This window comes from Camellia sinensis, chromosome 6 (genome assembly GCF_055761805.1).
Source record: "Camellia sinensis isolate YWXY chromosome 6, ASM5576180v1, whole genome shotgun sequence".
NCBI lineage: Eukaryota > Viridiplantae > Streptophyta > Magnoliopsida > Ericales > Theaceae > Camellia > Camellia sinensis.
In genome coordinates this window covers 185,733,494-185,752,879 of record NC_138966.1, presented here as the reverse complement: position 1 = coordinate 185,752,879, position 19,386 = coordinate 185,733,494, and the positions used below count along the sequence as shown (strand labels likewise).

Genomic DNA, 19,386 nt, shown 5'->3' with positions numbered 1-19,386 from the left:
TGAGTTTCTGGTGATGCCTTTTGAGCTCACCAATGCACCTGCAGTGTTTATGGATTTGATGAACCGGATCTTCCAAGAATTCTTAGATCGTTTTGTGGTCGTTTTCGTGGACGACATTCTAATTTATTCATCTTCTGAGGAGGAGCACGAGGAACACTTGAGAGTGGTGCTTGAGTTTCTTAGAGCCCATAAGCTGTATACCAAGTTTGGGAAGTGTGAGTTCTGGCTAGGAGAAGTCAAGTTCTTAGGCCATGTAGTCTCCGGGGAAGGGGTGTCTGTTGATACATCCAAGATTGAGGCAGTGCAGGATTGGGCACAGCCTAAGAGTGTTTTTGAGATCCGCAGTTTTCTAGGATTAGCTGGGTATTACCTTCGGTTTGTGAAAGATTTCTCCAGGCTAGCTTCGTAGTTGACTAGATTGACGCGAAAAGGGGTCAAATTTGCATGGAGTGAGACTTGTAAAAAGTCGCTTCAAGAGTTAAAAGTTAGATTGACCACCGCTCCGGTTTTGATTATTCCAGAGAGAGGGTTGGGTTATGCGATTTATTATGATGCCTCACGAGAGGGTTTGGGTTATATGTTGATGCAAGAGGGAAAAATGGTAGCTTATGGCTCGCGGCAGTTGAAAATACATGAGAGAAATTACCCTACACATGACCTAGAGTTAGCAGCTATGATTTTTGCCTTGAAGATTGGAGGCACTACCTTTATGGTGAAAGATTCAAGGTGTTCTCGGATCATAAGAGTCTGAAATATCTGTTTACACAGAAAGACTTGAACTTGAGGCAGAGGAGGTGGATGGAGTTTATTGAGGATTACGACTTCGAGTTGCATTATCATCTGGGGAAGGCCAATGTTGTGGCCGATGCCCTTAGTAGAAAATCCATTAGTGATGTAGCTTGTATAGCCATCCGAGAATGGGAGATGTTGGGTGCACTTGGCGAGTTTTATTTGCTTCTAGGCGAATCTGTTGAGGCTGAGGCCTTGTTTTTTGTAGTTGCGCAGCCTACACTTGTGACTCGAGTGTTAGAGGCACAGAGAGGTGACCTTGAGGTAGAATCCCTCCGGGAGAAGATATCCAGTGGGAAGGTTGAGAAGGGTTTGTCCATGTATCCCGACCTGAGTGTGAGATACCGAGACCGATTGTTTGTACCGGAGTCTTGCCGAGAGGAGGTACTCCAAGAGTTTCACCATTCACGTCTTGCGGTGCATCCGGGAGGCACTAAAATGTATCGTGATTTGGGTTGCCAGTTTTGGTGGCAGGGTATGAAGAGAGATATGGCAGTTTTTGTGTCTAGGTGTCTTACTTGTCAACAAGTGAAAGCCAAGCATTAGAGGCCAGCAGGTTTGTTACAACCCTTGCCTATTGCAGACTGGAAGTGGGAGCATGTCACTATGGACTTCGTTGTAGGTCTTCCAAGGACTCAGCAGGGTAGTGATGCTATTTGGGTGGTTGTAGACCGGTTGACTAAGTCGGCTCACTTTATCCCTATGCGCGTGAGAGATTCGGTAGATCATCTTACCGACTTGTATATTCGAAGACATAGTGAGGTTACACGGGGTCCTAGTGTCGATCGTCTCAGATAGAGATCCGCGTTTTACTGCTAGGTTGTGGCAGAGTTTGCAGGGTGCCTTGGGTATTAGGTTGACCTTTAGCACGGCTTATCATCCTCAGACTGACGGGCAGTTCGAGCGTACTACTCAGATCCTTGAAGATATGCTTCGGGGTTGTGTCCTTGACTTTAGTGGGTCGTGGGAAAGGCACTTGCCCTTGGTGGAGTTTGCCTAAACAATAGTTTTCAGTCAAGTATCGGTATGGCACCGTTTGAGGCCTTGTATGGCCGACCTTGTAGGTCTCCAGTTTGTTGGGCCGAGGTGGGTGATGCACCTTTGTTGGGCCCGGAATTGGTTCGTAAGACGACGGAGAAAGTTGAACTTATCCGTAGGAGGCTTGTTACAGCACAGAGTCGCCAAAAGTGTTATGCCGACCGTAAGAGGAGGCCTTTGATGTTTGAGGTGGGTGATCATGTTTTTCTGAAAATATCACTTAGGCGGGGATTGATGAGGTTTGGTAAGAGAGGGAAGTTGTCCCCTCGATTTATTGGCCCTTTTGAGATCCTTGAGAGGGTTGGTGAGGTTGCCTATCGTTTAGCTTTGCCGCCGCAGTTGTCCGGAGTCCATGACGTGTTTCATGTTAGTATGCTTCGGAAATACGAGCCGGATCCATCGCATGTATTGGATTGGACCGACTTAGAGGTTGATGAGGATGCCTTGTTTGAGGAGAGACCGGTTCGGGTCTTGGATAGGTGGGATCAAGTCTTGCGAGGCAAGACGATACCTTTGGTAAAAGTTTTGTAAAAACATCACGGAGTGGAGGAAGCCACTTGGGAACGTGAATTGGAGGTCCGAGAGAAATATCCGGACCTATTTGTGGATGTTTGAGCATATGTTGTATATTTTGTTGTATTGATGAACCTTAAGAGTATTGAATATGTCTTAAGTTGTAAAACATTGTATGTATTCCGGTTTATGGAAGTATTGTAGAACTTGCCTTGAAATGGAAGTTTATTATAACATTATATATGTTGAATGTGTTGCAGAAATGGAAATATATCATGAACATTGAATATGATATGAAATTGTAAATCTTGTATATTGGAAATTGTTGGATTTGAAGGAAATACATGTTGATAATGCATGTTGTAATATATATTGTAATATGCCTCTTGAATAGAGATGGAATGACTAGTAATGGGTCAAGTTATGAAATTTTAAATTGTAATGTTATTGAGCATTGAGAAAAAAAACTTGTTTTCGAAAACTCGTACTTAATTTCGGGGACAAAATTCTTTAAGGGAGGGAGGTTATAGCGATCCCGGGTTTTCCACTTTATGTACAGTATTCCAGACTTAGGTTCCGTGGTGTTGATTGTTGTTTATATCTTGTTTCCGTCCTTTAATTCCTTATAATTGAGTAATAGGATGTGTTGGGCAGGTTTGTAACAGGTTTGGTGGGTTTTGAAACAAATGGTTGTTGCCCAGGTTTTGGTGTCTTTACTCGAGCGAGGACTTTGTCGCTCGAGTGAGCTCTTTGTTTTAGATCCTTCGCTCGAGCGAGAGTTGGTTGATGTGTCCAGTGGCTCGAGTGAGAAGTCCTTCGCTCGAGCGTGCGTCTGCGTCTAGGTTTGGACCTGAGAGTTGCAATCCTTGGCTCGAGCGAGCGAGGACTATGTTTTGGAGTTCTTCGCTCGAGCGAGCTTTTCTTCGCTCGAGCGTGCTTCTGGGTTGCAGACCTGAAGTTTCGAATTGTTGGCTCAAGCGAGGCTTTCTTCGCTCGAGCGAGGGTTCTTTGTGTCTGGTCGCTCGAACGACCAATTCTTCGCTCGAGCGAGCCTGTGTTATATTAGTAGACAGCAGCGGGATTACACTTCACTTTTATTTCTTTTGATTTCAAAACCCTAGATTCAACTCCCTCTCTCTCTACACTTAACTTCTCTCTAGGGTTTCATCTATTTTTAGTGTGTTTCTACCCTAAGTTCTTTGTAAGAAAAATAGAGGGTGCTGAGGTCTTCCTTTTAATCTGAAAAATAGTGGATTTGGAGCACTTTGGTTTTTCCTCATCTTCTCATTTGGTCTTTTCATTTCGATGTAGGGATACCCTACTCCATCTTATAAGTTTTGTCTTTAATTTTGGTCATTTTGATTAGTTGGTGATGTTGGGTAATTTTTTAAAAAGTTGGGGTTGTTGTGTAATTTATAAAAAAGGGGTTTTCAAATAGTAAAACCCATATGTGTGTAAGACATAGAGAAATGGAATTATTATTGTATTATTGATGAAAATGAACCTTAGGGTTGATATTGTAAATTAGGGAAAAATGCCCTAGTTATGTGATAAATTAATTTGAATAATTAATTTGTGGGAATATGAAATTGAGTTGGAGGATTATAAAGTTGAATGGTGGAGTTGGATAATTTAATCACTCACTAGTGAAATTGTTGATATTATATCTATTGATGCATTTATTATCTGTTTAGAAATAACTGCTTTGGGCTATCAGTAGAGGATAGTCTTGATTGTTGTAGACACTGCATGTTGATTAAGGAAAATCGAAACTAATCATATTGAATATATCATTGAATATGACGGTTGAAATAATACATCAAATATGTGTATTGATTGATCCTTATATATGATAATTGTTTATGTACTTGAAATATGTATATTATGTTGGAGGAGATAGGGGATGTACTCCATGGTTTGATGGAAGATAGGGGATGGACTCTCAAACCTGTTTGGGAGGAGATAAGGGATGGACTCCATCGATACAGCAAATATGTATATCAGATTGAAGTGTTAATACATCAAATATGTGTATTTAATGAAAGTATTAATACAGCGAATATGTGTATTATTTGAAGTGTGAAAGTGTTTTAATTGGATGTTGTAAACTCATTTGAATTGTGAACGAAGGAAGTGATTTAATGTGAGATGTAGTCTCATTGAAATGTTTGGCCAGATTCTGAGCCATATTTATGAAATGATTTGATAAGTAAAGGAAAATGGATTGTATCATGGACATAATTGTCATGGAACTGTATTGTTATTTAAATTGGTTTTTAAGTGTTAACCATCTATCAAATGTTATTGTTTTAGTCATTACTTATATTTGGTTTAGTATATCTCTACTGGGTTGTGGCTCACCCTTTATGAGACATCATTTTCAGGTCCAGGTGTTATGCCACCTCCAAGGACATAACTTGGGAGGTTCTAGGAGTTGAAGACTCTTTTTGTTGTTTTGTTATCTTTTGATGATTACATGTAAATTCAACCAAGGGCTTAATATGTATTTGAGTTAGTACTCTCTTGTTGTAACCAAGTGTTGGCTTGGAAAGTTGTAAGCGCGTAGGGCATTTACTTTTGTTGTCAACATGTAATACTTTTGTAATGAATACTCTAATAAATAGAAAGATGTTTATTTCTCTTATGTCTATGCATGTCAAGATTGTTGGGTTTTATATATTATTTTGAAGGCGTTACAGCGATGGAAAGATGTTTATTTCTCTTACTGTATTTGTTTTAAGAAAAATTAATTACTTGATATTTATTTTTTTTAGAGATAAATTTAATAAAATAAAAATATTACCATCAGAGCACATAGAAAGAAAATAAAAGCCCGTAGAAAGAAAATAATAAATATAAGAAGAACAGAAAAGTTGCAAACAGCACATAGAAAAACTTTCCGGGAAAGTTCAAAGGAGGTGGTAGTTCCGCGCAGCAACCCACCATGTTCAAATCGACCAATTGCGTGGAAAGTAATGTTGACACCTTGGAAACTTCCTTTGAAACTTCGCAACTTCCGAGACTATGCTATAATTTTCTTTCTCTCTCTACTATCAATTCCACAAAAACCAAACCAACACAAACCAAACCCATATATATCGCCATAGGTATATGAATGAATTGAACCATACATATATACATACAACTTGACAAACCCACTCCCCAAATCTTCCCTATTTGAAGCCCAAGGCCACCCATATCGGAAAAATGGCCGGAATGTTGCCCGGAGTAGAGATTCATCGGAGGAGATCAAGGACGACAAATCCTCAACGCCTCCACGTGGACACTCCTTACGCCCCTGGACACCCCTTTTACAGATCTATGATGCCTACCTCCACCTCCGCCATGGATGAAACTGCTATCAAAGCTCGCCAACGCCTCGCCCAGAAACTTGGCTATTTCCGCCCTTCAAGGTTTTCTCTCTTTCCTTCATTTTTTTTAATCTGTTTCTCTTTCTGGGTATAGGATCTTCTTCTTCCCTAAAAAGTGTTAAGAGGTTTAGATCTTCCTAATCTTTGTATAAATGAAGCAAATTTTTCATTGCATAACTGTTCTTGTTTGGGTACTTTTAGAAATCAAAAAATGTTTTACAAAACTTTACCAATTTGGTTGTGGATTATGTGTACAAGTTCTGACTTGTTCTGTTAATAACAGGGTGAATAGATTTCAATCAAAAGAAGGTAGAGGCAGAGAGGGTAGTGATACTCACTTGGTTTCAAGAATAATAGGGAGACCATGGCACTTCCAAAGCAATAACACTAGCCAATCAAAAGGGCAGCTTTGTGTTGTTTGCTTGGAAGATTTTGGAGCAGAGCATAAGCAAGTCATGGAACTTCCATGTTCCCATAAATACCACTCAAAATGTCTCCAGCCGTGGCTTGCTGCTCATCCCAATTGCCCCAGCTGTCGAAGCCCCGTTTTGTCCTAACAGCAATTGAATGACTAGTCCTTGTTATATTGTGAATGGTAATTCTGAACTTTATTAACATGCATTGTCCTTTTATGCCCATGGTTGTTGCAATTAAAGTGATATGAAGAGAAAATTAAGATGGGATTCCCATTGATCTAATTTGGTTTCAGTATACTCTGTTTGGGTTTTTTTTTGGAAACATTTTCAAATGAAATTGTGTCCATGGATTGGTTTGGGATGGGGTTGATTTTTTGGCTTTTGATTATTTTAACTTGGGATTAGAATTTCTTATTTTGAATGAATTTTTTAATTTTTTTGATTTTTGTGAGAAAAAAATAAAATAATTATGATTTAGATGTAATATTTTATTTTGTTAAAATTTTTAATTTATTTTATATTTTAATTCTGGAATCTTGGGCCAATGAGTGTTAGGAAGATGAGTGAGAACACTAATTAGTGCTACCACTGATGATGTGGTAGTGGGCCTCACCATAAATGATTTGGTGTTTTGACTTTGGTGCTGTATTTTTTTTTTTTTAATTAAATGTCATTAGTGATCTTTTTAGAGTTTTAAAATTAGTGATCTCTATCATTATTGATGAGTGTTAAGACATCAAGATTCAGAATTTTCAGCTGGTACGTAAAAAAGGTGCAATGCAGAGAATTTTTGTGTCACTGATAAGGATTTTTTTCGAAGGACGGGATGCTCTTACATGGATGTTTGTGTCATAAATTGTCTTCGTTTCTGTATTTTGTTCCTGCGTATTTGTAGTTGCATTGTCTGTGTTGTCAAGTTGGCTTAAAAGTGACACTCTAGTGGTTGGCCTTGCAAGTGATTTGTGGATTGAGAGGGCAAGTTTCTGAAAGAGGCTACATTAGGCCATTTTTTAAGGTAGGCCATATGTTAGGTCGAGACCTAAATCCACCAACCTAGATGAAACAAGGTAAACCAACTCAAATTGATTTCGACATATGATTAGGCTAGTTTGTTTCAAAAAATATAAATAAGAAAAAAAAAATGTGATTCTAGTAGTGATGGTGTGGCTACACTAGTAGAAGTGGTTGTAGTGGTAGCAACTACAGTGATAGATGCGTTGATTAGTGACATAGTCAGAAATTCAATAAAAATGGATATAAATTAATGACAATATTAAAAAAAAATTATAATAAACAATAGAGAAATATTATTAAATTTAAATATTAAGAGTTCATTTGGATAAATGTGAATTTTAAATTAAATGATTTGAGATTAAATTTTATACAAATATTGAAGAGTAATTATTTTATAGGTGTATTGGAAAATTAAAACAGAAGATAAGTTGAGATAGAAGATATATTTTAGTAGAGAAATTCTATAAAATATACCGCAAAAAAGTGTCTATCATATGCTGCAATTCTGATCTTCGTGATCTTTAGTTATAACCCATTATAGTGTTAGATATAATTTAGTTATAACTTTTTGTGGTTGTTATTTTGGTTATGACTATATATCATGTAATAGTTAATTATGACTCATTCTGATATTAGTTATGATCTATTGTAATTTTTTTTATTTTTTTAATTGAAGATGTGTTACTTGATTATAATTTATACAGTGGTCATTTTAGTTATGAATGGAAAGAAACACATGGAGGATAAACTCCACATGGAGGATAAATTTTACATGTCAAATATAACTAATAATTCAATAAATTTCGTATTGAATTGATTATGTTTGTATGTCAATAATGATAGATATCACTATTATATTGAAATTTTCATAAATAATAATATGACTTATCATAGTTTCTTTATTTTTAATCAAAATAACTATTATTGTTCTCATAATTTTAAAAATGTCATTGATATTTCACTTTAATTAATATTTTTATAAATTATTTTTTTTAAATATTTTTTTTATGTTTAAAAGAAAAAAATTCCAAAACCTAAGGAGGCACGTGACCCCCTTCGCCCTACATAGCTACGCCACTGGCATTGACGGTAGTGGGTTGAAAAAAAATTTAAAAACAAAAAAACATTTTCCTTGCAAATAATTTTTTTTTTTTCTTTTTGTTGGTCGTTTGTTTCCCTACTCAATCTTTCTACATAGTTGTCTCGTCTTTTTCGGTGACCATTGCAGCTGCTTAGGCTTTGTTTGGCAATGGATTTTTTGACTAAATTAGTCACAAAAAGATAAAATAAAATTATAAAGTCAAAAAAAAAAATTTACATCTAAATTATAATTATATCAATTTTTTTTTCACAAAAATAAAAAAAAAAAACCAATTCAAATGAATTTTCTAACCATAACTAAAATTACTAAAAAAATAAAAAGACCAACTAAAAGAACTATTTGCCAAATGGCAACTAAGTCATGTGACCAAAGGCAGAACTTTCATCAACCTCACCGTTAGTCCGCTTTCATTATTTTAATTGATGATGTTATAAGGTCATTTTAAAGATAAATTATAACCCTCTTGCCTCATGAAACCGAGTCTAGATCCTCTGTCGTGGAATCTTGCTGTCTTTCCTGTCGTGGTCTTAAAACGACGTCGTTTTGGTTTTCTTTTTCCCCATGTTTTCTTTTCTCAAGAACCCTAACAGGCAAGAACAGAGAGACGAAGATAGCCGACGAATCTCTGTCTGTAAAACAACAAAAAGTAGAAAATAGTCGAGTTCCAAACTTTTCTGGTAGAATTCCGAGTGGGTTTGATTTTGTGAAGGTTCTAGATCTGTCTTCGAAGCTCTTCAATGGGTCTTGATAGCAATTCTGGTTTTGACCCGACCTTCATAGTATTCTGGACTCGGGTTTTGTGGTTTAATATTGTATCCATATCTTGTTTTCCTCCTTTAACTCTTTGAATTTGAGCTTGAGGGTATGTTAGGCATGCTTGGAACAGGTTGGTGGTTAGTTAGTCTAAATTGTTCCCGCCCAGATTTTGGTCTCTTCGTTCGAGCGAGTCTTGTGAAATTTGCTCCTTCAGTCGAGCGAGGTTTGAGGGTTCTCAGGTTTCCTTCCCAGACGCAGCATTTCTAGGAAGATGAAGTTCTTCGCTCGAGCGAGGCTTCTTGCGCTTGAGCGAACGTGTGCGTCTATAAAATTTCTGAAGCTTTGCATTTACGCTCGAGCGAGGTCACTTGTTATGTCTGGTCGCTCGAGCGACAACTCATTCGCTCGAGCGAAGACCGCATATATCAGTTCGCAGCAGAGATATTTTACATCACTTTTTGAATTCCTTTCTCCTAAATGCCCTAATCCGGCACCTCCTCTCTCTAAAACTGTCTCTCTCTCTCTCTACAAATACTCTTTGATCTAAGCACCACTACCCTACTTCCTTTGAGAAAAAGGTGGAGCATCTTGTGGGCTTCCATTCCATCCAAACCAAGCTTGGTTTTGTGCTTTTGTGAGGATCTCCTTCTTCTCCTTTAAGCTTCTACATTTGAGGTAGGAATATTCTACTCTTTAATATGGGTTTTAACCTAGGTATTTGTCATTTTGTATAAATGTGAAATTTGGAAGATTTGGGTGAAGTTAGGGTTTGGGAAATTTAAAAGAGGGGTTTCCATATTGGGTTCCATGAATACATATTTGGGGTTTGAATAGGACGTTACATGGGTTGAAATGATGAAATTTGGACTTGAAATTGATATTTGGAAAAAGGAAAAAATTGCCCTAATTTGGGTCAAATAATTATTTTGAATAAATAATGAAATTGATATGAGAAATACGAAATTAGAAAGGTGTATAAATAAATGGTGTAGTTGGATTTGTTGATAAATTGTGTATCTGTTTAGAAAACATATGTTTTGGGCTATCGGTGGAGGATAACTATGATTGTTGTAGACATTGTATGAGGACTAGGTGAATCGAAACTAGTCATTTGAATTATGTCATTGAATATGACTATTTAATTAAACCATTGAATATGTGATTGGGATAGTCATTGTATATGACAACACTTTTAAATACATTGTATATGTATCATTACTTGAGAGGAGATAGGGGATGTATTCTATTGTTTTGAGAGGAGATAGGGGATGTATTCTATTGTTTTGGGAGGAGATAGGGGATGGACTCCATTTTAAATTAAATTGGCCGGAGTGTCCAAGGTGAAAGTCCCGACACTTTATGTGTGTATTCGGGTGCCGATTCCCTCGGATGAGATTCCATAAAATGGCAAGAAGTTTGAAGTGTTTGGATAATGAATGCTGTTGAATTGTAATGAATGAGTTGTAATCTCATTTGAAATTGTTTGGATAACAAAGAACTATACTTTTGCATTGATTTGAAATGGATGGATGGAAATGAATTATGATATGACTATCAATATGGAACCATGATGAAAAGAATGTAATTTGGCCTTGAGTATTGGATTTCTATTTGACATCTATATCTTAGTTAAATCTCATATGTTGTTTTAACATATCTCAATTGGGCTCTGGCTCACCCTACTTGGGAAACCATTTTCAGGTACTGGTGACATGCCACATCCAAGGACATAGCTTGGGAGGATTAGGGGCAGAAGGCTCCATTTTGTTATTTCGTTTTGTGTTAAATGTTTATTCAAGCTGAGTGCTTTATATGTATAGAGTTAGGACTCTTTCTTTTGTTGTAACCAAGTAATGACTTGGAAAGATGTAAGCCCGTGGGGCGTTTATTTTGTTGTAATCAATTAGTGTTATATGCTGTAATTTCAGAATGAATATTTATGAAAGTATAATGCATGTAATACCTTCTGTAATATAAACTCTGATAAATGAAAGTATTGCATTTTCTATTATGTTTATGAATCTCTTGGGTTGGTTTATCCTCTTTATTTGAGGTCGTTACAGTCTTTGCCTAATGATTTTGGTGGAAAGAGATTGATATAACAAGGTTTTTGGGTCTGTATCTTCAGAATTCACTAAAACTATTCCAGTGAATTCTTCAATCAATCTCTCGTTCAATAATCTTAGCGATGAAATCCCTCAATCAACGCCGTTGATAAACCAAAAAATAGATTTGTTTTCCGGCAATGCGGATCTATGCGGGAAGAATCTGAAGAAGCAAATGCACAATTCCATCAACACTCTCAATCCCACCCAATGTCACTTCAACAACATCGACTCCAGCAATCACATCAATACCCAAAACAATTGATTCAAACCCAGAATCAATCTCATCTTCAACAAGCTCAAATGGGAATTAGAATCAGTAACATAATGATTTTTTTCTTTTAATCTTTTTTTTACTTAAACGGATAATAGTATGTGTTTGATTTTGAATTATAAAAAATAAAAAATATATATATGAAATGGTTAAAACTCCATATATTTATATGCATTATAGATAGATGTTTGTAATTATGTTTTGTGAGGTTGTTCATTTGTTGTTTGTGGGTAATTTGGGTTATTTGATTATGATTCTCCATTCAAAATTCTCATTTCTAACTGGATGTTCACTACTTCTCTATTTGGTTGATGAGAAAAGGCTAAAATGAATGAACTACAAAGATTATATATATATATATATATATATATATATATATATATATATATATATATATATATATATATTATGTTGTTACTAGGTTGATAATACTACTTTTTCTCACTCTCAGCTAGGGATGACACAACAATTAGCTTGATTTTGATCTTCTTTTTGAAATACATTTGGACACCAAAAAACATGTGAGAAATTTCTTTCATTTTCTCGATTTTTTGAGCTACCAAACATTCAACTTGGGAGTAAATCTTCTTTTTTCTGTGTGCTCTCTTTGTATGTCGTCGCCCTTTTCGTCTCTGTTCTTGCTCGTTAGGGTTCTCACAAAAAAGAAAACATGAGAAAAAGAAAATGAACAGAAAAGAGGAGGGGGAAAAAACACCAAAACAACGTCGTTTTGGCACCACGGCAGGAAAGGCCACAGGATTCCACGGCAGAGGATCCCGAATCCATGGAACCTACCTAATAGTTTATTGGAACAATCTTTTGTGTAAAATAAATAATTTGAAACAAATCAAACGAATAAAAATAAATTACTTACAAAATTTATTTTATCAAACCGAATAAATATTTAAAAGATCAAGTCGAGTGTGTGACATTCTGTCCTTAAGACAGATTCACCCAGCTACGGTGCTTACAAATAAAAAGGCATCTATCTCCTCAGGATACAATGATCTTCGCAAATTGTAGTAGCATTCCAAACAATTTGTACGGCAAACGAAACCTATGTTCGATACTCTCTGAATTTTTTCCCTAAAAATAATATGAAGAATAATGCAACCAAAGCGCAAAACTGGGAAGAAAAGAATATTTTCTGGATATTTTTGGATGCCCCAAACTGCTGGAATATGCTGGTATTTATAGGCAAAATGGTGACCAACAAATCTGTCCGAACAGGTGCAGATTTGAACCGAACAGGTATGAAAATTTGAATGAACAGATACAGTTCAAATTTGAACAGATCTGCAGCAGTTTTGAACCTGTAACTGCTGGGCAATTTCTGGCAGTTTTAAACCTATTAAAAGACAGTTTATCTGTTGGGAATTTTGAACTGGAAGAGGCACAATTATGGACAGAAAATTTGAATTCAAATTTGGCACCAATTATAAATTAATTTCTCACAATAATTTTAAAAAAAATTAATATTAGAACCGACCTGACCTGATGTAATAACCCTAACCTCCGATTAATGTTAAACCATGATTAATTATGCCTAACAGTAATTTAGAAGGAATCCGGAATTAAATTGCACATGTATTGCATTATCTTAGTGTTTTTATCTGTTTGCCATAAAATGATCTGTTCATGTTTTATGTTTTAAACTGCAAATTGAAGGCCTTATTGGCGGCCGAATCTGAAATTGATTAGTGTTTTAGACTAGTTATGTCATGACCCGAACCCGCCCCTATGGGTTAAGGCCATAACCGGCCAGTAATCTTGAGATTACCTACGGCCTCCATTTAAAAAAAGTCAAAACTCATCAGAGTAAAAGGGGCCAAACGGAAGCAATTTAAAACTTTGTCCATAGAGCTGTGCTTATATGCACATCATAACATTTCAGACATTTATATGCTAATAACTCACAACAGATTATGTACTAATACAAAACACTGTACATACAGGATCATACAAAAGTAAGCCAACCCGAGGTAACTATGTACAGACATATACGAAGACTTTGCCAACATAACTGCATAAAACAAAATGACAAAAGGCGAAGTCAGTCTCGTGCGTGAGACTTTTGGACTGACTCTTCAAAACTCTGACTGTTTCTCACAATTTCACCAGGGCTGATTTTGGACGTCCCTTAGCTCACCTACATGTACATGAATGAGTATGAGCGAATTCCCAGTGAATAATATCAAATAAGCAAGTTACATAAGCAATTATTGAAACAGTACAGCAAACGGCCTTCGGCCCAATCATTTATATAAATCGGCCTTCGGCCCAATCATTTACATAAATCGGCCTTTGGCCCAATCATTTATGTCAATCGGCCTTCGGCCCAATCATTTATGTCAATCGGCCTTCGGCCCAATCATTTATATCAATCGGCCTTTGGCCCAATCATTCATGTCAATCGTTGTCCAGCATTCAATTTAATGAACTTGCAAAAGTTACATAGAAGTAACAATTAGACAATAACATACTACAATATCTTGTTAAGATATTACTCACAGTGATCGGTTGATTGGTTCGCCCTAGAACTCGACCTTACACATGCCATGAACATAGAAGGGTCATTAATAATTCAATCCGTTCAAAATTCACATTTTTCCTCTTTAGGCTTCATTCTTATCTCTTTAACTCATTTACAATGCTTAACATATGTCTAAAAGTGCTTGTAAGTGAAAGAGAACGGAAAACAGAACACAGAGTGCAAAAACAGAGGTTCAGAAAGCAGGGTCCCCGCTCGAGCGTGGAATTCCCCGCTCGAGCAGACCCTTAAGGCCTGCAAAAGTACTGGATGCCTCAAAATTACGCTCGTTCGCGAAATCTGGTGCTCGAGCGGAAGGCCTCTCTACATGGCTCCATGCTCGAGCGTGAAATACCCCGCTCGAGCGGACACCATGTCTGCAAAAAGTGATGGGAGCACGAAATTCACGCTCGAGCGGCGGTTTCCCCGCTCGAGCAGACATCAAAATTTCTGGAAATTCCAGAACTGTTCTCTGAGCTCCAACTTCGAATTCAAAGGTTCCAAATGCATGGTTTCGACTCCAACTTCATATATTCAAGTACTACCATGGCACAAGCACTAAATTACATCACAATGAAGCTCAATTTTTGCTAATTAATCACATGCATGTTCCAATTTACATGAAATTCGTGTCCAACAAGATAAATTCAACCATTCGAACTCCTACTCCCATAGATTGTACATGCATGTGGCATATCTCCCTCATTCTCAACTCACATGATGAAGAAATGGTTAAAAACATGAGCTTCAACTTAAAACTTACATGGAACATACATTTGGTGCTCAACTACACAAATTCAAAACAATTATACCCATGCATGCACACATTGACTTTTAATTCAACATAAACAACTCAATTTCAACATGATCAATTCATCTATGTTCCTTATCAACATTCAACTTGAATTCACAAAGATTACAAACTAGGATGTACAAATTCACTCACCTAGGAGCCTTAATCTTCCCAATTTATGATCAAATCTTGAATTAGACTTCAAATCTCCATGTCTCAAGACCAAAATTGCACAATCCCCCTTTCTCCCTCTCTATAGTCGGCTCTCTCTTAATTTTGAGTCCAAGCATTAGCCAAATGCACTAAGGGAAGAAGTTTGAGGGTCTAGAGTCTATACAACATAACCCACTAACAATTGATTAATAATATTAAGTAATTGGGTATTAAATCACCAATATTAATCTGTTTAATTTGATCCAAATAAATTTTCAATTAAATTTCACCGTGGGCTCTAAAAATTATGCCAATCACAAAGGCGTAATCATTTTTGGGTTCTGTGGCCGATAAGGCCCTCAATTAAATTTTCAAAGCTGATTATTCAAACAGATATTCTTACGGTGAACAGATAGAATTTCCAAAACCACATATATTCACATAATTGGCACACAGAATCATATCAAACACATAATCATATTTAAATTAAGGACCGATTAGCATATTACGGAACAGGGGTATCACAGTCTCCCCCCCTTTAGGAAGTTTGCCTCCAAACTTAATTTACCTTCGTCGGGAAACAAATGTGGATAGCGTAGTTACATTTCCTCCTCTTTTTCCCACGTAGCATCCGTCCCATAGTGTTTTTTCCATTCCACTTTCACCATTGGGATGGATTTTCTTCTCAATTCTTTCATTTGTCGGTCAACAATTCTTTCTGGCCATTCAGCATATTCCATATTTTCATCAATAGCAACCCGGTGATAATCAATCACATATAATGGGTCTCGGAGGTAACCCCTCAACATCGACACATGAAATACATTATGGACTTGCTTGAATCCCGGTGGCAAAGCAACTCTATAGGCAATTGGACCGAGTCTCTCCAAAATCTGGAACGGCCCAATGTCACGGGGCGACAACTTGCCCCTTTTCCCAAATCTGACTTGGCCTTTTATCGGAGAAACACGGATGAACACATGGTCACCAACCTCATACTCAAGAGGTCTTCTCCGAATGTCTGCATAATTCGTTTGTCGGTCCTGAGCTGTTTTGAGCCTTTGACGAATAGTCTTGATTTTCTCAGAAGTGTCTTGTACAATTTCTGGCCTAAGCAGAGCTCTATCCCCGACCTCTGTCCAACAAATAGGTGATCTGCATCTCCTACCATACAAGGCCTCGTATGGTGCCATACCGATGCTGGTGTGGAAGCTGTTATTATAAGCAAATTCTGCAAGTGGCAAATAATCTTCCCAACTCCCCTGAAAATCCAAAGCACACATGCGAAGCATATCTTCCAAAGTTTGTATCGTTCGTTCTGATTGCCCGTCTGTCTGTGGGTGGAATGCAGTACTGAACCTTAGTTCTGTTCCCATAGCTTCCTGCAAACTCTTCCACAATCTAGATACAAATTTCGGATCTCTATCCGATACAATAGATGCTGGAACTCCGTGTAAACGGAAAATCGCATCAGCATAAATGGTAGCCAATCTATAAGCCGTAAATGTAGTTTTGACAGGCAGAAAATGTGCAGATTTAGTCAGTCTATCAACTACAACCCAAATAGAATCCATACCTCGAGAAGTCCGAGGTAGGCCAACAACGAAATCCATAGTCACATGCTCCCATTTCCATTCAGGAATAGGGAGAGGTTGAAGTAGACTGCCTGATTTCTGATGCTCAGCCGTAACTTGCTGACACTGAAGGCACTTGGACACATATTCTGCAATCTCTTTCTTTATTTTAGGCCACCAATAAGTTTGTTTCAAATCCCGATACATTTTGTTGTTACCCGGATGCATAGCAAATGCGAATCTATGGGCTTCATCCATAATCCTCTTCTTTAGTTCCAGAATGTCTGGGACACTCATTCTATTCCAAAATCTCAACACTTCATTCTCAATGCTAAACTTTGCTTTCGGACTTGCTTTAAACTCGTCAATTACTTTTCTGAGGAATTCATCCTCCTTCTGTTTCTGTTTGATTTCTTCAATAATTGTCGGCTCGGCTGTAATAGCGGCTATCAATCCGCCTTGTCCACCTATTACAACTTCAATTTCAGATTTCTCAAAATCTTTCAAGATTTCTCTCTGTTCGGTGAGCAAACAGGCCACACTCCCCGTTGATTTTCTGCTTAATGCATCAGCAACTGTGTTAGCTTTCCCGGGGTGGTACTGAATCTCAAGATCATAGTCTTTTATCAGCTCAAGCCATCTCCTCTGTCGCATATTCAGCTCTTTCTGTGTAAAGAAGTATTTTAGACTTTTGTGATCCGTGTAAACTTCACACTTTGCTCCATACAAATAGTGCCGCCAAATTTTCAAAGCAAAGACAACTGCGGCCAATTCCAGGTCGTGTGTTGGATAGTTTTTCTCGTGCGGTCTCAACTGTCGAGAGGCATAAGCAACAACCTTTCCGTTCTGCATTAATACACAACCCAAACCTTTATAAGATGCATCGCTGAAAATCACAAAATTTTCCATACTTGACGGTAGTGTCAACACTGGTGCAGTGGTCAGCCTTGTCTTCAATTCATGAAAGGCTAATTCTCTTTCATCGTTCCACTCAAATGGTTGCCCTTTATGGGTCAATTGGGTAAGTGGTACTGCTATCTTCGAAAAGTCTTTCACAAACCTCCTGTAGTACCCAGCTAAACCCATGAAACTGCGAACTTCTGTCACATTAGCCGGTGTAGGCCAATTTACAATCGCCTCAATTTTCTGCGGATCTACTGAAATTCCTTCCTTATTGATCACATGCCCTAAGAAAACAACTTCATCCAACCAAAATTCACATTTCTTAAGTTTAGCAAACAATTTCCTTTCCCGAAGTATTTGTAGGACAGTTCTCAAATGGTGTTCATGTTCAAGTCTATCCTTAGAATATATCAAAATGTCATCAATGAATACCATAACAAATTCATCAAGGTAGGTTTTAAAAATCCGGTTCATTAAGTCCATAAATGCCGCTGGAGCATTAGTCACTCCAAATGGCATGACAAGAAACTCAAAGTGACCATACCTCGTTCTAAATGCGGTTTTCTCAACATCCTCTGCCTTAACTTTCAGCTGATGATATCCGGATCTCAAATCAATCTTAGAAAACACCTGTGATCCCTGCAATTGGTCAAATAAGTCATCAATACGGGGTAAGGGATACTTGTTCTTTATCGTTACCTTGTTCAATTCCCGGTAATCGATGCATAAACGCAAAGTTCCATCCTTCTTTTTCACAAATAGTACCGGTGCACCCCAAGGCGAAGTGCTAGGTCAGATAAACCCCTTGTCAAGAAGGTGTTGCAACTGTTCCTTCAATTCTTTCATCTCAACGATAGCCATCCTGTAGGGAGTTTTAGAAATAGGTTGGGTGCCTGGTACAGTTTCAATGGTAAACTCTATCTCCCTGTCTACCAATTTTCCTGGTAATTCATTTGGAAACACATCTGGAAATCCTCTAACAATAGGAATATCATTCAATTCAACATTCTCAGATTGTTCAGACAACACATAACACAAATAACCCTGGCACCCTTTCCTGATCAGTTTACATGCTTTCATTGCAGATACCAAATAAGGTGGAGGCACTACCCCATTACCCACAAACACAATCTCTTTCTGTTCTGGTGGGTTAAATACAATCTTTTTTGTCACACAGTCTATGGTGGCACAATATTTAGTCAACCAATCTATGCCCAAAATTACATCGAAATGTCTAAAATTCAAGGGCAACAAATCTATATATAGGGTAGCATCCTCAATATGCATATCACAAAACCGGTATATAGATTCACACAACACAGATTCCCCCGATGGAGCAGACACACATAGCAAATATGGCAATAATTCTAGGGGTCTATTCAGTCTAGATGCAAATGTACATGTCACAAATGAGTGCGTTAATCTAGAGTCAATTAATACAAAGGCATCCTGATTACATATTGAAATAGTATCTGAGACAACAGCATTGGCATTCCGTGTATCGCCCGGAACAAGCGCAAAAACTCTTCCCTGTCTCACAGTATCTCCGGTGGAAGTAGATCCCGTAGCATTTCCTGGTTTTGGGACTGATGCTGTTGAACTAGTAACAAATTTTCCACGGTTTTGCTTGCAATCTCTGGCCATATGCCCCTGTTTACCACAATTAAAACAAGCTCCTGACACACGGTAACAAACCCCATGATGCCTGTTACCACAGCTAGTACACAGCGGGGTTGTATCTCTGGAAGAATTAGAAATATTCGAGGAGCCCGTATTTTGCTTCTTTGGAAACTTTTTCTTTGAAAAGAAGCCCTGCCTCTTACCACCTTTCCAGTCAGTTGTCGGTTTGGTTTGTCTAGCTATATTACTTTATGATATTAAGGCCCTGTCAAGTACACCAATGCAGGTTTCCAGTTTCAAGACATTCACTTTCTCTAGAATGTCGCTTCAAAGCCCGCCTTCAAAATGTCTCACCTTTTTATAGTCTGTATCAATTATGTGTGGCGCAAACCTAGCCAATTTAGTGAACTTGGCCTCATACTCGGCTACAGTCAT

The 19,386-nt window shown here is 37.6% G+C and overlaps 1 non-coding gene across 2 annotated transcripts; it reads left to right on the top strand.

The window, feature by feature from the left end:
* Positions 1–5,157: 5,157 nt before the first annotated feature.
* LOC114273203 (uncharacterized) lies at positions 5,158–11,010 on the top strand. 2 transcript variants are annotated; one of them, XR_014333658.1, is made up of 3 exons: positions 5,207–5,753; positions 5,995–6,306; positions 10,701–11,010. It is a non-coding gene; the product is annotated as an uncharacterized LOC114273203 (transcript). The 2 variants fall into 2 exon arrangements; XR_014333657.1 differs by lacking the exon at positions 10,701–11,010 and having other exon boundaries at positions 5,158–5,753; positions 5,995–6,409.
* The last annotated feature ends 8,376 nt before the right edge of the window (positions 11,011–19,386 follow it).